Genomic DNA, 21,337 nt, shown 5'->3' on the forward strand with positions numbered 1-21,337 from the left:
TTGGTGTATCTGTGTATCAATGTATCCATGTAACTATGTGTGTGTGTGCGTATGTGTGTGTGTGTGTGTGTGGGTTCGTGTGTGTGTGTGTGTCTGTATGTATGTATGTGTGTGTATGTGTTTTTGCGTGTGTGTGTGTGTGTGTGTTTATGTGTGCGTCTGCACGTGTGTATATATGTATGTGTATATGCCTCTGTATGTGCGTATGGGTGTGTTTGTGTGTGTGTGGGTGTGGGTGTGCTGTGTGTGTGTGATTGTATCGAGGGTGATGGCGCAGGCCCTATGCCAGCTCAGGCTCTGAAGAAGAACAAGCGGGGGTTGCGTGCAGGGCAGCAGTTGACGGCTTCGAAGAAAGCAGCGGCGCTCGCGCAGCAGAAACGGCTTGAAGAGTTATACCTTCAAAACGTGCCGAGTAGCGAGCGTTACCATAAGTCCTTCATGCACAGAGACGAGATATCTCATGGTAAATCTGCAGTAGCAGCAGCTGCTGTTTAGGCACTCAAGCTCTAGGAATGTCATATAGGCTGTGGTAACAGCAGCGCTCTGCTGCGCCAGCAGCTGCTTCTAGTGCGGAGGTTAGGTTTACGTCTCGAATCGGGAAAGCTTGTATATAGATATATATATATATGTAGAAATGTAATCAGGGGATTAAGAGAGCTATTACCGCTTTCCTCAATATTGTGCTATATATGTAAGGGGGATCAGCAGCAGGTGTGGTGTTCTCGATGTAGTGTACAGCTGCAGCTGCTGCTCACGTCGTTCGTGCATAGTAGAGACGAAAGCTTTGATGATATATCTGCACCAGCAGCTGCTGCTCAGAAACATTTGTATGCACAGGGGAGATGTATATTATGTCAGGGCATCCTACTGCCAGCTTCTGGCTGGCGCAGTAGTAAGGATGTTTCTATAGATGTATATTATGAGACAAAGACACAATGCTTAATGAAATTGTATTCACCCTGGATAGATGCTAGTAATGCACATAATATGTCTTCATATATATGAGAGAACATGCACATGGTACGTCAGTAATCATATACAGGAGGTGCGTATAACATGTCTTCATATACATGGGAGAACATACACATAATACGGCAGTATTTCTATAGAAATGGGAGAACATACACATAATACGGCAGTGTTTCTATAGAAATGGGAGAACATACACATAATACGGCAGTGTTTCTATAGAAATGGGAGAACATACACATAAAACGGCAGTATTTCTATAGAAATGGGAGAACATACACATAATACGGCAGTATTTCTATAGAAATGGGAGAACATACACATAATACGGCAGTATTTCTATAGAAATGGTGCACATAACATGTCTTCATATATATATGAGGGGAATGTACGCAATATGTCTGTATATATATTCAGGAGGTGCGCATAACATGTCTTTATATGTGTATGTGGGAGATGCATTGTAAATGTCGATGTGGAGCTACAGGAAGTGCGTTTGTGAAGAGCATAACATGTCTTCATGTAAAGAGAGTAGATGCATCTAGCGTGCCAATGTGGACGTTGGGGGGATGCACACGTTTTTACGTAAAGAGAAGACATGCAGGTAACACCGCGTTATGTATAGAGAGGAACTAGTTTATGAAGAGTCTGTAGGTGCAGGCGGTACGTTCTTAATACGTACATGGAGTGTCGTGCAGCAGCGCAGTCTTTGGCCGGTTTTCGTCCGCTCTACTACTACTGCTACTACTATACTAGTACCGCTAGTGCTCCTTCTTTTTTCGTGCGGAATGATAGCCTCTGCCGTTTGAAGCACTTAGTTAAATGACCGTGCAGCTCACGCTTTAGTATGTCGCTACAGCGCTTCTTCCCTCCTTTGTTTAGTCTTATGTTGAGATATTCTTTGTGACGAGTACTGTAGTTGATCTCAGCGTACGACTTGTGTTGCTGCGGCTGCTGCGGCTGCTCATGCATCATCATTCGTACTTCTATACTTTAACTGTTGTCGCTACTGATGTTGTAGCTTGGCTGCGGCAGCTCTCCGCCACTGCACTGAATTAACTGTCGTCTGCTGCTGTTCATTCATGCAGCACAAACGACTTCTGCTGCTTCTCTCTCTGTCAGTGCTGCTTGTGTATTCCGATACATCATTGCTATGCCATAAATAGGTCCTTTCCTTCTTCTACTTCTCTTCAGCGTCTTCCCCTTTCTTCACTTCCGCCGTTTTCGTCTCCGCCTTTATGATTCTTTCTTCTTCTTTTCTCAGTCGCTGCGGCTAGGAGTACGTAATGTCAGTGAGAGATGCCTGCTGCACTTTTTCTCGTACGTCCCCACGCACTGCTGACACCTCTTCTAACTGAATCGAAAACGAGAGCTGTTTTAGAGCGCGCTTCTCCTCCGTGTCACGAGTCTTTAGCTGAGGGAGACTCCGCGTTTGCTGCAGCAGCTCTAGACGGTCTGTGTGCCCTCATACGTAGAGAAGTATCGACATTTGTTGCAGCGGCTTCATATTGTATGTGTTCACTATGTGGCGACGAGTGTAGCCTACAGACTCCACTCGCCATCCATATGTGTCCACAGTATATATCCATACATAGATACATACACACATACGTATTCACATAGGTATATATCCATGCATAGATATCTACACACATACGTATATATATATATATATATATAGATAACGCAGCAAAGAGGAATCCTCTGATTGAGTACATAGTTGTCTGGTTTCGTTAGCTGGCTGTATGTGGGTGGAGAGACAGAGTCGCTCTTCTGTTCCTCCTGTTGGTGCACTTGGTTGAACAGCGAGTGCCCTCCAAGTAACAATCGCCAGCGTTTGCTTTTGAACAGAGCGTGACTTTGATCAATGGTGCCCGGTGAAATCTTCTAGAAATGTCCTAATTGCCTGGTATGAAACTTCCCGTCAGCTGAACACGATTGGCTTGCCTTTTCGTCTCTCTCCTCGTCTATGCGTGAAGGAACCTGTGTTACTCTGAGGCGGTCGGTCTATGATGAGTGTCTTTGTTGAGTCATTACTTCGTACATATATATATATATACATACATACATACATGCATACATACATACATACGTGCATACATGCATACATACATGCATAACATACATGCATACGTACATACATATATACAAACACACACACAGTGTTAACGGTGGAGCGGGTACTCCTGCCGCTACTTTAGCACCAGCAACAGCAGCAGCAGCACTCGTGGGGCTGGCATGTTGGTGTGGTACCTGCTGCTACTGCGCCGTAGCAGCAGCGCAGTAACAGCCGCTGTGGTATTAGTGGTGTAGTGGGGTAGTATGTTAGCGGTGTTGTGGAGCGTGGAAACCAACATCCGTGATGTGCTGGCCGTAATGCGCGGGCGTTGCGACTCCTGTTGTGGCTGTGTTGCAGTCAGGTACTGAGGCAGTGTGATATGTTGGGGCTGGTGGTGGTGCTGCTCCTCCATTGTCGTCTGTGTGCTGCTGTCAGCTGCCGGCAGCACCGTAATCTGTCGAAGGAGTCTGTGGTTACTACTCTTCTGATATTGTGGAGTCTGCTTGAGATAGGTGTCCCCTATGCTGCGGGGCTTCAAAGGTTGTCTTGACTTGCCCTCGGCGGCTGCTGCTGCAGCTGCTGCGGCGTGTGTGTCAGCAACGGTTGCTCCAGTTCCCAGAGGTGCTGTGTTGATATTTGGCTGATAGCAGTAGTAAACACAATTCGGACGCTGCTGCTTTTCTTGATGCTGCTGCTGTTGCTAGTGCGAGGGTTGTTTGTGGCTCAGCTTTTTGAATTCTCTTGTTTCGTTTAACCTACTGCAACCGCAACAGCAGCCGCACACAGAAAGCAGTAGTTGCAGCAGCAACTACAGGTAGACCGTGAACACACGGGAGGGAGAAGAAGGAGCAGGTGGAGAGGGAGCCACAGCATTCGGCGCAGGTGGCTTCTGCCATTGGAGGCTCATAGCAAGATTAAAAAAGCTGTTTTGTCACAGTGTGTTACTACGTTCTAGCACGGGTAACTTCTTTGATTGCAGCAGCAGCTGCTCCCCAGTGGCTCTGCATGCAGCCGACGCCGCTGAAGAGGACCGAGAGGTAGTTAGAGAAGGAGACCAGAGAAGGGGCAGGAGACGGCTTGAGGGATATGAGCGATTCAGCGGAATACGCGGGAGAGAGGCGCTTTTGCCTTAATTTCAAAAGCTGACGTTCGTATTGCTATGGTTATATGAATAGAACATCAGCGCGTTCACTGCAGCCGCATTTGGCATTGTTGCAGTATTTTTCCAGCGACATGGACTACCAGTGCATGTCGATTGTGATCGTCCTCGACACTACGCGCTTGGTCTAGCGCCACAGTTGGGCGGTTGTTAGTGCTGCTAGTCATAGTGTTCAGTGGTAGTAGTCCTACTGCTGTACTACTGTTGCTGCTCCTGCCTCTGTTGTTGCTTTTGTTTTTTTTGCTACTAATGCTCCCTTCTTGTGTAAATGATTTTTTCACAAAGAGAACTCATCCTCCTTCACGTTATACATGTGTATATATATATCTCTGTATGCACACACATACGCATGTTTTCTCCATCCTTTCCACAGCACGTACAACACCCGTACTTATATATATATATATGTATTTAGGGCTAAACATACGTATGTCTGTATGGTGTATAGCATGCTGCATTGACTGCTTTGTAATCATTGCCATGTAGTGCTGCAGACGTGGGTCATATGGAAACTTCCACTGAGTGATCCACTGTGTATGGCCGCTGTTATCGCCTTATGAATGCCTTGTCGTCAGTGAGGAGTGCAGAAATAACTCGTCATGCGCTTTCTCATTAATCGAGTGCTGCTATTGATGCTTGTATTGCAGTTGTAGTAAGTTCCCTTCGTGGCTTCATTATAACTGGGAGTGTAGACGGCCACGTCAAATTTTGGATACGCACTGCCGGAGACATCGAATTTGTCAGCACTTTCGAGCTCACATTGGTACGACAGAGACCCCAGACCACACAAATAAGGCATCATCAACTGCAGCAACAACAGCAACAGCTGCAGCAGCAACAGCAACACCTGCAGCAACAACAGCAACAGCCTGCAGCAAAGAACAGCAACAGCTGCAGCAGCAACAGCAACAGCAACAGGAGCTGCTGCAACAGCAGCAACAGGAGCTGCAGCAACAGCAGCAACAGGAGCTGCAGCAACAGCGGCAACAGGAGCTGCAGCAACAGCAGCAACAGGAGCTGCAGCAACAGCAGCAACAGGAGCTGCAGCAACAGCAGCAACAACGAACTGCAACACCATCAACAGGAGCAGTAGTAACACTCACACCACTAGCACCACAGGCAGAAGAGAGCGGTAGATCTACTAACAGGCCAATACAGCAGAAGCGCCAGTAGCATGAGTATCAGACTTCCTTGAGCAGTAACAATAGCTGCAGAAGCAGAAGCAAAAGCAAGAAGCTAGCAGGAGCAGCTGTAGCAGCGGTGGCAGCAGAAGCAGCGAACGTAATATGAGAAGCTTTAGCAGGAGTTCTCTTGCATGGTCTATGAAGGAGTGGCCGAAGCGCTGGCTGTTGATTCATGTGGCAAACAGTAGCAGTTGTTTGCTCTTAGAAGCAGCGGCTGCAGTAGCAGGAGCGTTGCAGAATGCGGAAAGAAGTACTAGCAGCAGAAAATAGGTGACACACACGCACGGCAGCATCAGCAGCATTGACATCAAAAGACATTCACCGGCAGTAACAGTAGCAGGAGCCAGATGTCAGCTGCTTAAGGGACTCTGCAAATACTACACTTGCACAATGAGGAGAAATAGTAAAAGCTTCAGAGCAAGAGACTAACAGCAACATTACAAGCATGAGTAGCGCCGCAGCAGAAGCAGCAAGAAGCTAACAGCAGCACATCGAGCAGTTGCATGCAAAGATCTACCCCAGAGCAGTGTTAGCAGGCATTCAGCAGCACGGAATGGTAATGTATGGTCGCCTAGCCACAGTAAAAACACAGAGGTGGTCAGCACCTTTATATAATAGGTATCGGAGCACCAGAAAATATATCGCGATTCGATAAATATATATCTAAGAGACATGTATTAGGTTTTTGCGGCTTATTTCAACACGTGCGTCCCTGCAGGTTGTATGCCTATGCCCGGTGTGCATCTGCCTTTTATGGTTGAGCCCCGTCTTCACGATCTCCACATCATGCGCATGCATGACATACTCCTCCTACTCTTCTTCTTCCTGCACAATCTCCTGCAAGTGACAGTGGCGGTGAATAAATGAAGAGAACAAACAATGCTTTTGCTTTGAAACTACGCAGACACACATACACACACACACACGAAGCAAATCTTCACCAAGAGAATTGCCAGCGCGCGCAGATAGAGTCATACAAAGGGAGAACTCTTTCCGTTAGGAGTAGGAGAGTTTTCAGCTGATATCATGCCGATAGATGCACATATACATATCTATATATCTCTCTCTATGAAGATCGGAAATAAATATAGTTCACATTCGATTATGTTGTAAGGATGTATACATATGATCGGGTTTAGCTGAACTCATAATGAAAATCATTTATGCATATGCGCATTGGCGTTACGCATATATATGTATATACATACATATGTCTACATGCATACAATTATATATACTTATACATGTGTATATATATGCCTGTATACATATGTGTACATATATTATTATTATTATCATTATAAGCGTTAGCATGCACTACACTGAGATTAGTTGTTGGCGCTTTTGCTACTGTTGAACAGTAATGAAGCTGCTACTGTTACTTCTACCTTACTTATTGAGGTGAAATCCCCTCCCCGGCACCCGCGCCCTCACCCGCATCGCTGTGTGTAGCACTTACGTGGGCTTCCTACTGCCGATGCTGCTGCGGCCGCGGTTGCACCGTCCAGCCACATCAACAGTATCAGTGCCAATCCTTTCTGTGCGACCGTGAAGCTACGTACATCACATGCCCGCTTGTACTGCTGCTGCCTTGCCACTGGGCAGTCGCAGCAAATTATCGCCTCTACGCGTTGCTGAGGCTGCAGACAACGATCATAGCTGCTGCTGTGGTTGCTGCTGTTATGACTGGTGCTGTTGCGTGTGCTACTCTGACTGCTGCTCCGGCTGCTGCTGTATAACTGGTGCTGTGGGTCTGGTTCTGAGGGTTGCTGTGGCTGCTGCTGCTGCTACAGTGGCTGCTGCAGGTCTGACTGCTAGTGTGGGTGGCTACTGCTGTAAGAGTGGTGCTGTGGGTCTTGTCGGGAGTGTTGCTGTGGCTAACTGCTGCTGGTCTGACTGCTAGTGTGGCTGGCTACTGTTGTGTGACTGGTGCTGTGGCTTCTGTTGCGAGTGTTGCTGTGGCTGGTATTGTGACTACTACTACTGTGGCTGCTGCGGTTGTTGCTGCTGCTGTGGTGTAAGTGCTGCAGTGTGACTGCTGGTGTAAGTGTGGAGGGAGACCTTGTGTCTACTGTGTGGTTGCCGTGTGTGGCGCCACTGTTTCCTCCTCGCTGTTGTGGCTGCTGCTGCTTTACTGTTCATATCTTCTCTTCGCTGCTGCTGCTGCTGTTGTAGTCTTTGCTCTTCTATTCGTGTACTGCTGCTGTTGCTGGAAGTGACTTCCTTGCTGCTTCTTCTTCTTCTTCTTCCACTGTACTACTGCTGTGCCTGATGCTGTCGTTGTCGTTGTAGTTTTTGTGGGCTAGACTCCTTGCTGCTGCTGTTCCTTCTCCTGTTACTGGAATGTATTGCACTGCTGCAGGTGCTCTGCATTGTTTGTGTATATCGGCTTCGGATGGAGGGAGCTTGGTGGGGTCGGTAGGAGAGGATAAAACCTTTCGTCTCTTTGAAGTGGTCAGCTTCGATATGCTCTCTCTTTTGAAACTCTCATTCTCCCCGGCCTGCTGGTGAATTTGTACATCCGCGAGACTGCCCTTCCCCCGTCGTCGCCATGTAAGTCTAATTGTTTGTCTCCCGCCACATCTCTGTTCGCTCTATATTATCATATATGTTAGTAGTTAATATATCCTTATCAGTATTTCCTTGTCTTCTTGTTTTTGCTCCCCTAATGCTGTTGCCGCTCCTGCTGCTGCTGCTGCCACTCCTGCTGCTGCTGCTGCTACTCCTCCTGCGCTGCTGCTGGCTACTCCTGCTGCCGCTGCCGCTCCTGCTGCTACTCCTGCTGCCGCTGCTGCTGCTCCTGCTGCTACTGCTGCTGCCGCTGCTGCTGCTCCTGCTGCCGCTGCTGCTTCTCCTCCGGCTGCTCTTCCTATTCTTGCTGGTGCTGTTGCGGTTGTCTCCCGCTTTTCTCTTGCCATGGCGTTGTTCAGAATCACCATGGTTCTGCTGTTAGCTAATAATAGCACCTGGTAGGAGAATACCCATCGTGCTGCTGCACATTGGAATATATATGTATATACTGCAATATAGTCTACAGTACTGCCTATGAGTAGTAGCGCTAGAAGGAGGTGCGACGACTACACAACGAGACACACTACACGTACGTGAAGATATGCTTCCCTGTGCGTTACAGTGTATGCATATACTGCTGCATGGGGGTGTTTCCTCCTCTACAGTAGTATGGATGTTCACAGACGTATACGGGTGTGGACTTTTCTCTCTACTACTACTAGTATCGATAAGTATGTTAACATGCATGTCTGCCGCTTCACACCACCCCCCTCCCCGCTTGCCCTGCTTTGCAAATGATGTATATATCAATTCAGTGCCATATATATATATATATATATATATATATATATGTTGAGTAATACATATCCTAATGGTGGTAGTCCTGCGACCCCTCCTACTGCTACTACTACTACAGCAACGGCAGCAGCTGCCATCTGGCTTCTTCCTTGTCCTGCTGCGGCGAATAATGATGTTCCTGTCCATATATACATATATTCATATATAGATTTACATATATAACTATATGCATTTCAAAATGTTTCTCTCTCTCTCTATATGTGTGTATATATATAAGCTACGCATGCACTTGTTGTTGTAGCTGTTGCTGCTGCTAATACGAGTAGAGTATGGTCGTATGTACAGACACATTTTTGCTGCCATGCGCCGTATTTTCTGCAGTTCGTCTAAGGACTCGGCGGAGATTTTTCTGTTCAAGCCAACCCTTCAGACAGAGCTTTTCAAAAGTACTCTCTGCACTTGGCGGCGGTGCATGCAATGAAATATAGCGACGTGCTGCATGTATGCGTCTCGGCAGATGCAGAGGGAGGTTTAGAATTGTGGTGTACAGACACCTGCGAGCGCCTCACACGGGACACAGATCCGCGAGTTTCTTTCACTCTGAAGAGCGAAACGGATTTCTATGAACTAGCCAAAGTAAGAATTATCATTACCACACGCAAAAGTGTCTCCGGCTCAGGACACAATCATTACAATACAGGTGTCCTCGTCCGTCACTACTGGAGCTCCTCAAGGGCTCACTAACGAGGCGTACGAAAACAGAGGGAGGAGGCTCTCTCTATGGCAAGAACTACTAAGAGCGTGTATGTAAGAAGAGAGAGAGACAGAGACAGAGAGAGAGAGAAAAAGGGAACAAGACAATTTAGACGATGTTGCTATAGTAATGAATGTTCAGTAAGTCTGCATGAGAAAGAGAGACAGGGAGAGAGAAAGAGAGAGAATACAAGACAATTAAGAGGCTCTCGCTATAGTAATGCTGTGCAGTTAGTGAATATGAGAAATAGAGAGAGGAAGAGAGAAAGAGAATAAGGGAGATACGAAGAGAGTGCTACAGTAATGGTGGTTCAGTAACTGTGTATGAGGAAGAGAGAGAGGACTAGACAATTAGAAGGCTTTTGCTCTGGTAATGATTGTACAGTAGACATGTGTGGGACAGAGAGAGAGAGGCAGGGAGAAGGGGAGAGAGAATGAGAGCGAGAATGCTGAAAGTAAATTCGTCGTAAATTTTTCTTAGAACGAGAATATAGGAGCTACTCCCATATGAAGAGAGAAAACTTTCTGCCGCCTATTGGCAGATACATTATATCTTACAGACCTTCTTGAGGTGTAGTAAGTGGACTGTTTTCATAAACGTAAGTATATATATATATGTAAATCTCTCTCTCTCTCTCTCTCTCTATATCTCTCTCTCTCTATATATATATGTATATAGTGCTCTGGAGGCTCTTGGTATATAGATACGAATTGCTCTGGAAGGTCTCATAATTGTAAGAGTTTGTATGTATAATAGGAGACACCAGTACTATGGACAAGTATCATATAGAGGCTCGTTGTAAATGAAGCCTCTTAATTATGTAAGATATGGTTACATAGAAGCTCTTCTTGTACATACTGTTTAAGATATGGTTACATAGAAGCTCTTCTTGTACATACTGTTTATAATTGGCCTACGTTATATAGTATAAAATTGCTTACATTGTAGGAGCTTTATAACTAGTCAATATTACAGACCGTAATATGTACGGAAACTCGTGCTGCTGTTAGCATTGTCTTCGTAGATAGGTAGCCAGTATTATATAGAAGAAGCCCTTGCTGTAAGATTCTGTATATTAATATGGTAGTAAATCATACCATCATATAAGGCTCTTTGGCTGGAGAGGACTAATCAAAACTACTCAGTACTATAGACCGTATTACACGAAAGCTCGTACTTCTGTTAGAATGGCCTTTGAAGAAAGACCGTGAGGTCTACATAGAGAAGCGTCAACTGTAAGAAGATGGTGTGGGGCTGCTGGATACTAGTACAACAACAACAACAAACTACTACTACTACTAATACTACTACTACTACTACCCGAAGACTTTCACTGTAGAGACGAGTCGACAATAGTGATGGTTGCACACGGAAGCTGGCACTGTAGGGACGAGTCGATATATCTAATGCTTCAACACGAAGGCTCTTGCTGAGTGTTTACCTAGATAGATACAATACTACAAGGAAGCGCTACTTGTAATTATATATATATATATAATACCTACATATATATACATATTGCATATGAAATATGCGGTAGAGAATACCGCAATGAGGCATCCCATATATAAGGGACCAGCTAATACTGGAGAAGATCTTCTTAAGTGCATAGTTAGATAGACACTATTATAACGAAGCTCTTGCTACAACATATATATATTTCTCTATACGAATAATATATATATATGTATAGTAACATAGACAAATACTGTAAAGGAGCTGGTGCTGTATCATATATGTTTACATGTGTATACATATATTATTATATAAATATTCACTATGATAAATTATATTTTACATATGTCTATACATATGGTATATATGTATATATGTGGTAAGATAGGTTATATGTGTGTATATTCAGTAAGATAGACAATACTGTAAAGAAGCTCTTGCTTTAGCGTGTATTATACATATGTGTTTACGTATATTATATATATATATCTAGCAAGATAGACAGTACTATGAAGAAGCTCTTGCTCTAGTATATATATATATATATATATATATTATATATATATGTACGTGCAGTAAGATAGACAATATGATGAAGGAATTTGCTTTGATATATATATATATATAGTTAGATAGGGAAAAGTATGGAGGAGTTTGTGCTCTCACGTATATGAATATGTTAATATATAAGAACACGAGCTTCTCCATACTAACCATATATGCATACTTAGAAAGATAGATATTACCACAAAGAACCTTTTGTTGAGATGTTATATTTACGTATATATATATATATATGTATTATATATATTTGCTTACATATATTACATATAATGAGAGAGACTCTCATATAAAGGAGCTCATGCTGAGTGTTTTGCTACGTAAATTTTACTATGGAAAAGCTCTTCTTTTCTTCTAAATTCACACGCCTTCTGTAAGATATAAAAACAGTACTATACGAAAAGTACATACCTAAGATAAGTATATATACATGTATAATATATATATATATGTAAGTATATGCTGAGAAGCTCTTCCTGTACTCATATGAGCTTTCTGTAAGATATTAGACCGTACTATACGAGTCTTATATACGTAAGGTAGGTATAGATTGCATATGTATTGTATAGGTATTTACATATATATATATGTATATGTGTGTAAGTGTATGTTTGAAGGTTCTTGTTGCATTATTGAGTGTACTAACTACTTACGTAAACAGTTAGTGTTTTTAATACTAATATGTATTGTGAGATAATAATAGACCGTACTATACGAGAAGTATAAACATCCGATATGTGTATATGTACAAGTATACGTATGAAGGCTCTTGCTGTATTAGTAGTTAGTGTTCTGTGGGGTTATCGACTAGACTAGAGAAATGCTATTGATGTGAAAGTATATATGGTAATGTATTTTTTGGACGATGAGAGACCGTACTAGTGAAGTAGGCTAAGAGTGCAAAGGAATGTATATGGTAATGTAGTGGATAGTAGTATATAAGGGCTCTCCCTATATAAGCAGTAGTAAAGGGAATGCATACTTCTATCAGGAAGCCTCTTGCTGGAAAGAGTGTCTAATAAGATACATTACTGTGTAAATAATACTTCTACCAGCCTGTGCCGCGCAGAGAGGCTGATCTTCATCAAATCAGTCGAAGCTTTCCATGTAGAGGTGACTCGTGTAGAAGCAAACGCGTAATGAGCGCATACGTCTCTGTAGCCACAGGAGGGCTGGCTCTCTCTCTCTCCATTTGACTCGACGATATAAACTTTATGGTATCGTAATATGTATAGGCGGGTAGCCCCATTGTGACTGACTTTTTCTAGATCTAGTGCTGTTGCTCCTAGATAATAAAACGCATGCCATTCCGAGATATGTATATATATATTTGTATAGTAATATTGAAAGTAGCTATATGTATCGTCTGTGTTGCCGCTCTAGAATATCACGCAGACAACTGCGATGACACACACATGTTTGTAGTCATATTCTGGCTGACTCTTTAGGAAGGCCTGTCCCTACAATACCTAATGCCGTCGCAGTTATATATGTATACATGTATACTTCGAAGTATATAATAGACAGATGTACATGTGTATATACATGTTTCTAGGGAATTGTAATGAGGAGTAGGGACAACCGTTTTTTCTGCATTGTTGCTCCTCCTATTTCAAGTGCATGCAAACTGGGAAGACATTTACGTGTAGTCCTATTGTGGCTAGCTATCTCTGTAGTGTGTGCTGCTACAGAGAACTCAAGCGCATTCAAAGTTTCTCCATGTACGTGTGCATTTTCTGTTGTGGCTAGCTACCTCCGTTGCGTCCTGCCCCTACATATAACAATCATGCAAAAGGTGAGATATGTATGGGAACTCATATTGTGTCTCGCTAGCGCTGTGTGTGTCCCCTACCAAATAGAACGCATGCAGATGCGATAGAGCCGTGTGTAGTTCTGCTGTGGGCTAGCAACCTCCACTGCGAACTGCCCCTACAGAACGACACCATCCAGTTGCAGTACATATACATATATATGTACATATATATGTATATATATGTATATATATGTATAGTAAATATATAAATATATATGTTTGTATATGTGTAGTTATACTGTGTGGTGGCAAGCCGACTTAAGTGTACGATGTCGTCCGTTTGGAATGTAGCTCATGCAGTTGTAATGTATATGCATGCAGTGATGATCTCATGGGCTACGTGTATTTCTCTCACATGCTGCAGAACAAAACACATGCAATTGGGTTGGCCGTAAGCCCCGACGGACAGTTACTGGCGATCCTCTGTGACGACGCGCACATTCGTCTGTTTCGTATTTCCACCGGTAAACTCGCGAAAGTTTACATGGACACCGTCGAGGTAAGCTGTTATTTGCTTTCGCTGCTGAATTCGCTAATAAGACGAAGCAGTAAGAGTAAGTCACACTACACCACTACTGGCTTCCTGTATTAATATGAACCCCGCACAGTAACAGTACAGTCAACTCTTATACTGTAAACCTCTCCAATAATGGAACGCAGTAAATCGCTACACTTGTTACTAGCTTTCCTAATAGTATCGCACAATATCAGTAAGTCACTACTACACTTGCTATTATGAATTTCTCTAATACAAACGCACAAATCACTAAGTCACTACTACACTTGCTATTCGGACCTTCTCTAATATTAACGCACAGTTTCCGTAAATCACTCCTCTTACTATCAGCTTCTCCAGTAAGATGAGCCAATTTTCATACAAGTAAGTCACTGCACATACTAGTAGCTCGCTGCACATACTAGTAGCTCTCTTTACATACAGCTAGCTCAATGCACATACAAGTAGCTCTTTCCACATATGACTAGCTCACTGCACATACTAGTAGCTCATTGCACATACTAATGGCTGCTCTACCAATAGCGCACAGAATAAGTAAGTCACACCATTGTATATATATATATACGTATATATATATAAATGTACACACCGTCTCTAGTGAGAAGCCGCAGTATGTGCCACTCCTTCATACTATGCTCGCTACAAGACACAGCGGTATAAAGGAGTCTCTACTCTTCTTATGAGCGTTTTCTAGTAATACAAGGGAGTATAGTACAGCCACTACAGTTACTATTAGCGTCTGTTAGAGATAGTACGACGAAGTAGTATCAGTATGCCACTACACGCACAGTGAAAACCGTCTATATATTCTCGTAAACACGTAGATTTCTTTTATGCCTGCAGTTTCTTTGAGGGTGTAGTGTTCTTCTTCGGTTTCGTTCTGATGTGTGGCTCTGTTTCTCTTTTTTCTGTCTCTTTCTCCGTGGCTCCCTCTCTGTGTCTGTCTCTCTCTCTCACACTCTCTCTCGCTTTCCATACTCTTTCTGGCCCTCTGTTTCTGCATGTCTGCCCTTTTTTTATCTCCTTTCGCGTTTTTTCTCCTTTTCTTGTCGTGGCTTTCCGCCCCTTCTCTCCACGTCACCAACGCCGCGGATCTTTCCGTGTCTTATTCGTGTCTTCTGTTTCAATCTCTCTGTCTCTCTCTTCGTGGGGATGCGTGTAGGTATCTCTGTGTTGTGCGTCTGTGATAGTCGGTGGTGTGTATGTGGTTGCATTTACATATATATATATATATATATGTGGTGTCTTCCACGTGTCAGTATCATCTATATATACATGTATATATGTTTGTGCGTGCGTGTCTGGTTTTTGCTTGTGTTTATTACAAGCTTGTCTTTGCCGTGAGATTGTCTCTCTCTCTCTGTGTGTGTGTATGGGTCGTGACTATGTACCTACGTGGTAGGCCGGGGTGTGTAAGTCGTTGCACACATACACATATGGGGGGCTGTGTAGGTGACTGCACATATATATATATATACATAGCAAGATGTGTAGGTGATGCCCATGTACATAGGTATACATGTAGCGGGGTTGTGTAGGTGCGTGCACATCAAAATATGTATACAGTGGGAGTTGTAGTGGACTCCCCATATATATACATATATATATATATGTATATATAAAGTGGGGGTGTGTAGGTGACTGCACACATATATATATATATATATATATAAAGTATCGTGTGTAGTTGACTGCTCATATACATATGTATATAAATGGTGGGGTAAGTGACTGCACATATACCTATGTATATAAATAGAAGGGTGTGTAGGTGACTGCACGCATATATATATATATATATATGCATATGTGGAATATGTTTGCGACAACAATTTGTTTCTTGTTTATCATTCTCTCTTTTTCGTTTTCTCTTCGTGTAACGTCGTCGTTGTTTTTGTTGCTGTTGCAGATGCATCAGATGGCCCAACATGACCCACGGCAGGCGGTGTTGCATGCGGATGCTCTTGACTTCGAATTTCGCGTTGCAGCAGAAAAGGAGTTGAATAAGTCTCGGTCGAAAAACTGGCAAACGCTGTGTTTTGATGAATCCTCCTCATTTTTGATCTATCCTTCTCTACTTGGTATCAAAGTTGTCAGTGTTCGTACAAACAAGGTAAGAGAGACGTTTCTCTCGTATCCTATACACTCACATTCTCTTCATGTACTCTTGCCCACATATCTCCAGCATCACATATATCTACTATTACTGAAAGAGAAAACAGCTATTTCTTTTCCTGCTCTTCAGTATGTGTCCTATACTCTCTCCTCTGTGGATATTCGTCCAGGACCTTCCGCCGCACCTGTTCTCTTCTACGAGATATGCCACTGCTGCAATCGCTCTCACTATACATATATATATATATATCTATAAAAAAGAGAGAGGGAGAAACACAGAGAGTTATGTGGGAGCTCGAGTAAAATAGAAGCCACAGTATATTCACATGAATTCACATATACATGTAAGTAACGCTACACTTGCACGAGAGCCCGACTACACCATATGCAGCAGTATATTAGGAAGGACACATATATATATATATATATATATATATATATATATGTATAACACTAGATATCTCACATATATATATATATATCTATATATATAGGTATAGGTAGATAAAGATATAGCTGCTTATCAAAACAATATCTCCAAAGGCCCCTCTCCATATATACCTGCTTAGAGAGGCGTAGAGACACATATTTACATACGGTCACCGCTACATGCTGCAACAATATATACACAGATGGGCCTATATATATACATACATATACGTCCATATTATATATGAAGGCAGGCAAATACATTTATATATGCAGATATAGCTGCTTATCACAGCAATATATCCACAGGCCTACACACATATACGTCCATATTATATATGAAGGCAGGCAAATACATTTATGTATGCAGATATAGCTGCTTATCACAGCAATATATCCACAGGCCTACATACATATACGTCCATATTATATATGAAGGCAGGCAAATACATTTGTATATGCAGATATAGCTGCTTATCACAGCAATATATCCACAGGCCTACATTATATACGCGTAGATACATATACATATATATATATCAATATATCAGCGGATGTAACACGTACATATGTATATATACATGTATATATATATTTCCTACAGCTCTAGATGTAGCTGCCTTTTGCGTAGACGTGTACAGTATTAGAAAGAAATTAGATGCTAGAACCCTATACATATATACCTGGTATGCCATAGTCAGATACCAGCAGATGTAACAAGTACATATGTATATATACATATATATATATATATTTCCTACAGCTCTAGATATAGCTGCCTTTTGAGTAGACGTGTACAGTATTAGAAAGAATTTATATGCTAGAACCCTATACATATATACCTGGTATGCCATAGTCAAATGGAGCGAAGTGATGACGTGAGAGGAGAAGCGTACAAATGTAAGGCGCCACTGCAACAGCAGAGACACCCGAGTGTTGTTAGTGCGAAGGCCTCTGACGGGGACGAGAAGCAGCACGAGCGTAAGCACTAGCAGCAGCGCTATTGACAGCAGCAGCCCCAGCAGCGTTGGTCGCAGCCCCAGCAGCCTGGGCAGCTGCAACAGCAGCACTATTGACAGCAGCAGTAGTAGCATTGACAGTAACATTGACAGTAGCATTGGCAGTGGCATTCACTGTGGCACTGGTAGAGGCAGCAGCAGCCCTAGCAGCGTTGGCAGCAGTTGCAGGAGCGTTGGCAGCAGCAGTAATAGCACTGGGAGTGGCACTGGTAGTAGCACTGGCAGTAGCATTGGTAACAGCATTAGCAGCAGCACAAGCAGTAGCATTGGCAGCAGAAGCGGCGGCAGCAGAGGCAACAGGAGGAGGAGCACGCCCGTCGTGAGAGCGCCCGTTAGCGGGGAGTTCTGTAGCAATGGAGGCAGCAGCAGCAGCGGCAGGAAGAGAACGCCACTGGCGAGAGACTTCCACCGGTCTCCACTTATGGAGAGAAAAAAAAGCCTGTGGTTGATATTCTGTTAACTTTTCCCACTACGCTTGGAGCTGCTGTCTTGCATACCCACACATAAAATAGGCGTCTCGTCGTCTATGAATGTTATTACTCTTGCTGCGCATGCATGAAAAAGAAGAAAAGCAAGCTCGAGTCAGCAACACCTTGCAACGCATTACTGAGACGCCTATTGCGGTAGGTGTATCCACATATATATATATATATATATATATATATATATGTGCATATTGATACATATACAATAGAAGGTTTAACTTCTTCATTGGGTGTATGTGAAAGAGAGAAAGTAATACAAGCTAGTATGAGGGAGGTGAAGGCAATACAAGCCATCTTGAAAGAGAGAAGGCAATATAAGCACTACTGGGAGAGAGGAGGCATTACATGTAGTTTATAATATATATATATATGTATATGTATGATTTTGCACACATAGAAAGGTTTCACGTTTTTTTTTGGGTGCCTGTGTAAGAGGTAAGGCAATAGAGGCAGTATCAGAAGAGAGAAGGCAATACACGCTATATTGAAAGAGAGAAGGCAATACAAGCTAAATTGATAGGAGGAGAAGGCAATACAAGTAATATATCATATATATATGTATATGTGTTTGTACACATACAGGAAGGGTTTTATTTCTTTGTTGTGTCTTTGTAAAAGAGAGGAGGCAACATAATTGATACTATATATATTCATATATATGCACGTTGAACGTTTCTGCTTTTTCGTTGTGTGTACGTGAGAGAAATGGCAATACACGTGATGCACTACATGTATATGTATACAGATTGAAGCGTTTTTGTTGTTTTTGGTTCTCTGCATGCGTGGAAGAGAGGAGAATACAGACTTCATATATCTACAAGAGAAGCTCGTTTTGGTTGCAGCTTGCTTCGAATCGCATGCAAAGCGATAATAATGTAGCTCCTCTGCACACAATGTCGTAACAACAGCCTGCTGTAGCCGCCGCATTCAAATAGTATAATCAATTGATAGCAGTAGAGAGATTGACCTTATATACACCAGGAGAGACATCGCACCGACGTGAGGGCGGGAATGCGTCTGATCCCCACTGGAAACAAAGCAGCGAGAAAAGGTTTTCTCTGCGTTGTCATAAATATGTATGCGTGTGCAGCATGCGCGCTGCAGAGACAGACTGAGAGAAACGTAGCCTGTGGCATCTTCAGCAGGAAGAACGCAAATGAAGTAGTGCGCCCTCTGTACCGCCAGGAGACACTACTCTTGGTACACAGTCACTACTATACTAATGCTGATATAATACTGCTACTATAGTATTGCTACTAGTATACCCCATTGCTAGTACAGTGATGCTAGTGTAGTAATGCTGGTATACCCCACAACTACACTAATGCTAGTGTACTGTTGCTGCTACAGTAATGCTCCTATACTATTGTATAGTATATGCGCTATAGTATACTCTTGCTGGTACACCAATGCTAGTATACTGCAGTCAGTACACTGATGCTGGTATACTATTGCGACTACACCAAATCTACTGCACCACAGCTACTACAGTAACGCTAGTATACTACACTACCACACTAACGCTGCGGTGGTATTGCTACTACACTAATGCTAGTAGTATACTAATGCCATTATACTTACGCTAGTATACTAATGCTAGTACAGTATTGGTAGTACACTAGTGCTACTATAGGATTGCTACTACAGTAATGCTAGTGTACTACACTACTACACTAATTCTAATGCACTATTGCTACCGCAGTAATGCTGGTAGTATACTAATGCTATCATTCGAATGCTCGTACACTATTGCTAGTTCAGTTTTAAAAATACAGTAGTGCCAGTATGCTACTGCTACTTCACTTATACTTCTATACTATTGCTACCTCACTTATGCTACTATACTATTGCTACTACACTAATGCTACGATAGTATTGCTACTACACTAATGCTACTATACTATTGCTACTTCACTAATGCTATCATACGATTGCTACTATACTAACGCCAAACACTACTGCTACTTTAGTGGTGGGAGTACACTAATAATGTTAGTACACTACAGCAATAGTATGCGCACTAGTATACTAATACACTAGTGATAGTACACACTATTGCTCATATACTCTTGCCTAGTTATAGCGCACCCGTATGTGTACGGTATGTGTGTGCATGTGCTACAAACCGAGAGATACATCAGGAATTTTGGTAGCCGAAATAGCAAGGACACAGAGAAAGAACAGTGTTCTGCACTGAAAAATATATGTGTGTGTATGTGTATGTGTGCATGCATGTATGCGTTGCAACCACATAGACGAACGCCTCGAGCAGAACGGAAGAAACCATCACATTCCAATAATATATGTGTCGTTATATGTATATGTGTCTATGTGTATGTGTATGTATCGGCGCACAGGGGTGGGTATGTGAGTATGTGTGTGTGTGTGTGGGTGTGTGTGTGTATGTCTGTGTGTGTGTATGTCTGTGTATGTGAGTATGTGTGTGGGTGTGTGTGGGTGTGTGTGTATGTCTGTGTATGTGAGTATGTGTGTGTGTGTGGGTGTGTGTGTGGGTGTGTGTATGTGTGTGTGTGTGTGTGTGTGTATGTGTGTGTGCTTGTGTATGTGTGTGTGTATGTGTGTGTGGGTGTGTGTGTATGTCTGTGTATGTGAGTATGTGTGTGTGTGTGTGGGGTGTGTGTGGGTGTGTGTATGTGTGTGTAAATATATGTGTGTGTGTGTATGCATGTGTCTGTCTGTGGGTGCTGATGGCAGCTCTGCCGCATCATAGGGCGCCCTGAGCATAGCCTCCGTTTTCTTGCTGTTGCTCTATATCAAGCTCAAATGCAGAGGGTGAGCACAGGTTCTGAAATGACTTTTTTTTTTTACAGAAGAGTCCGTCTGAGTAATAGAAAAGAGAAAGCTTTACTTACTCCATGGGCCATTAGTCTACTACCTAATCACTGAAGAAAGAGAAAACTTCAGTGGTTCGACTGAATAATAGAAAAGAGAAAGCTTTACTTACTCCATGGGCCACTAGTCTACTACCTAATCACTGAAGAAAAGAAAACTTTAGTATCTTGACGGACTAGTAGTCAATACTCAACTAAGCTACTAGTCGTTAGTATCTCTGCATGTGTACTTGTACAGCCGTAACCTGCTGCTATAGTACAGAAATTCCGTTTATTTTTAGTGCGCGATGTGGGCGGCAGTATCACTAGCAGTAGCAACACCCACAGCAATTACAGCAGCTCTCTTTCTTCCTTTCTCTCTTTCTTCCTTTCTCTCTTTCTTATACTGACGCTGTTTACTATACGCTGCGCACATTCTTCTTTCCTCTCTTCTCTTATTCCCTTTCTATTTTCATCATTTACTAACTACATCACTTTCTCCTTCTCTCTCTCGCTGTTCGTCACTGTATTTCTCTCTCTTTACTCTTATCGTTTGTCATTCTTTCCTTCTTTCTCTCTTTATTTCTCTCCTCCTCTCACTCTTTTTCACTTTCTTTCGCTTTCTCTCTCTATATGTAACATGTATAAGAATGTGTTTACTTCTAGTTTTCACAATAT

The 21,337-nt window shown here is 42.8% G+C and overlaps 1 pseudogene; it reads left to right on the top strand.

Moving 5' to 3' along the window:
- Positions 1-282: 282 nt before the first annotated feature.
- Positions 283-21,337, top strand: part of LOC131479145 (uncharacterized) — a 30,817-nt pseudogene continuing 9,762 nt past the window's right edge.

Source organism: Ochotona princeps, unplaced genomic scaffold (assembly GCF_030435755.1).
Source record: "Ochotona princeps isolate mOchPri1 unplaced genomic scaffold, mOchPri1.hap1 HAP1_SCAFFOLD_1453, whole genome shotgun sequence".
NCBI classification, from domain to species: Eukaryota; Metazoa; Chordata; class Mammalia; order Lagomorpha; family Ochotonidae; genus Ochotona; species Ochotona princeps.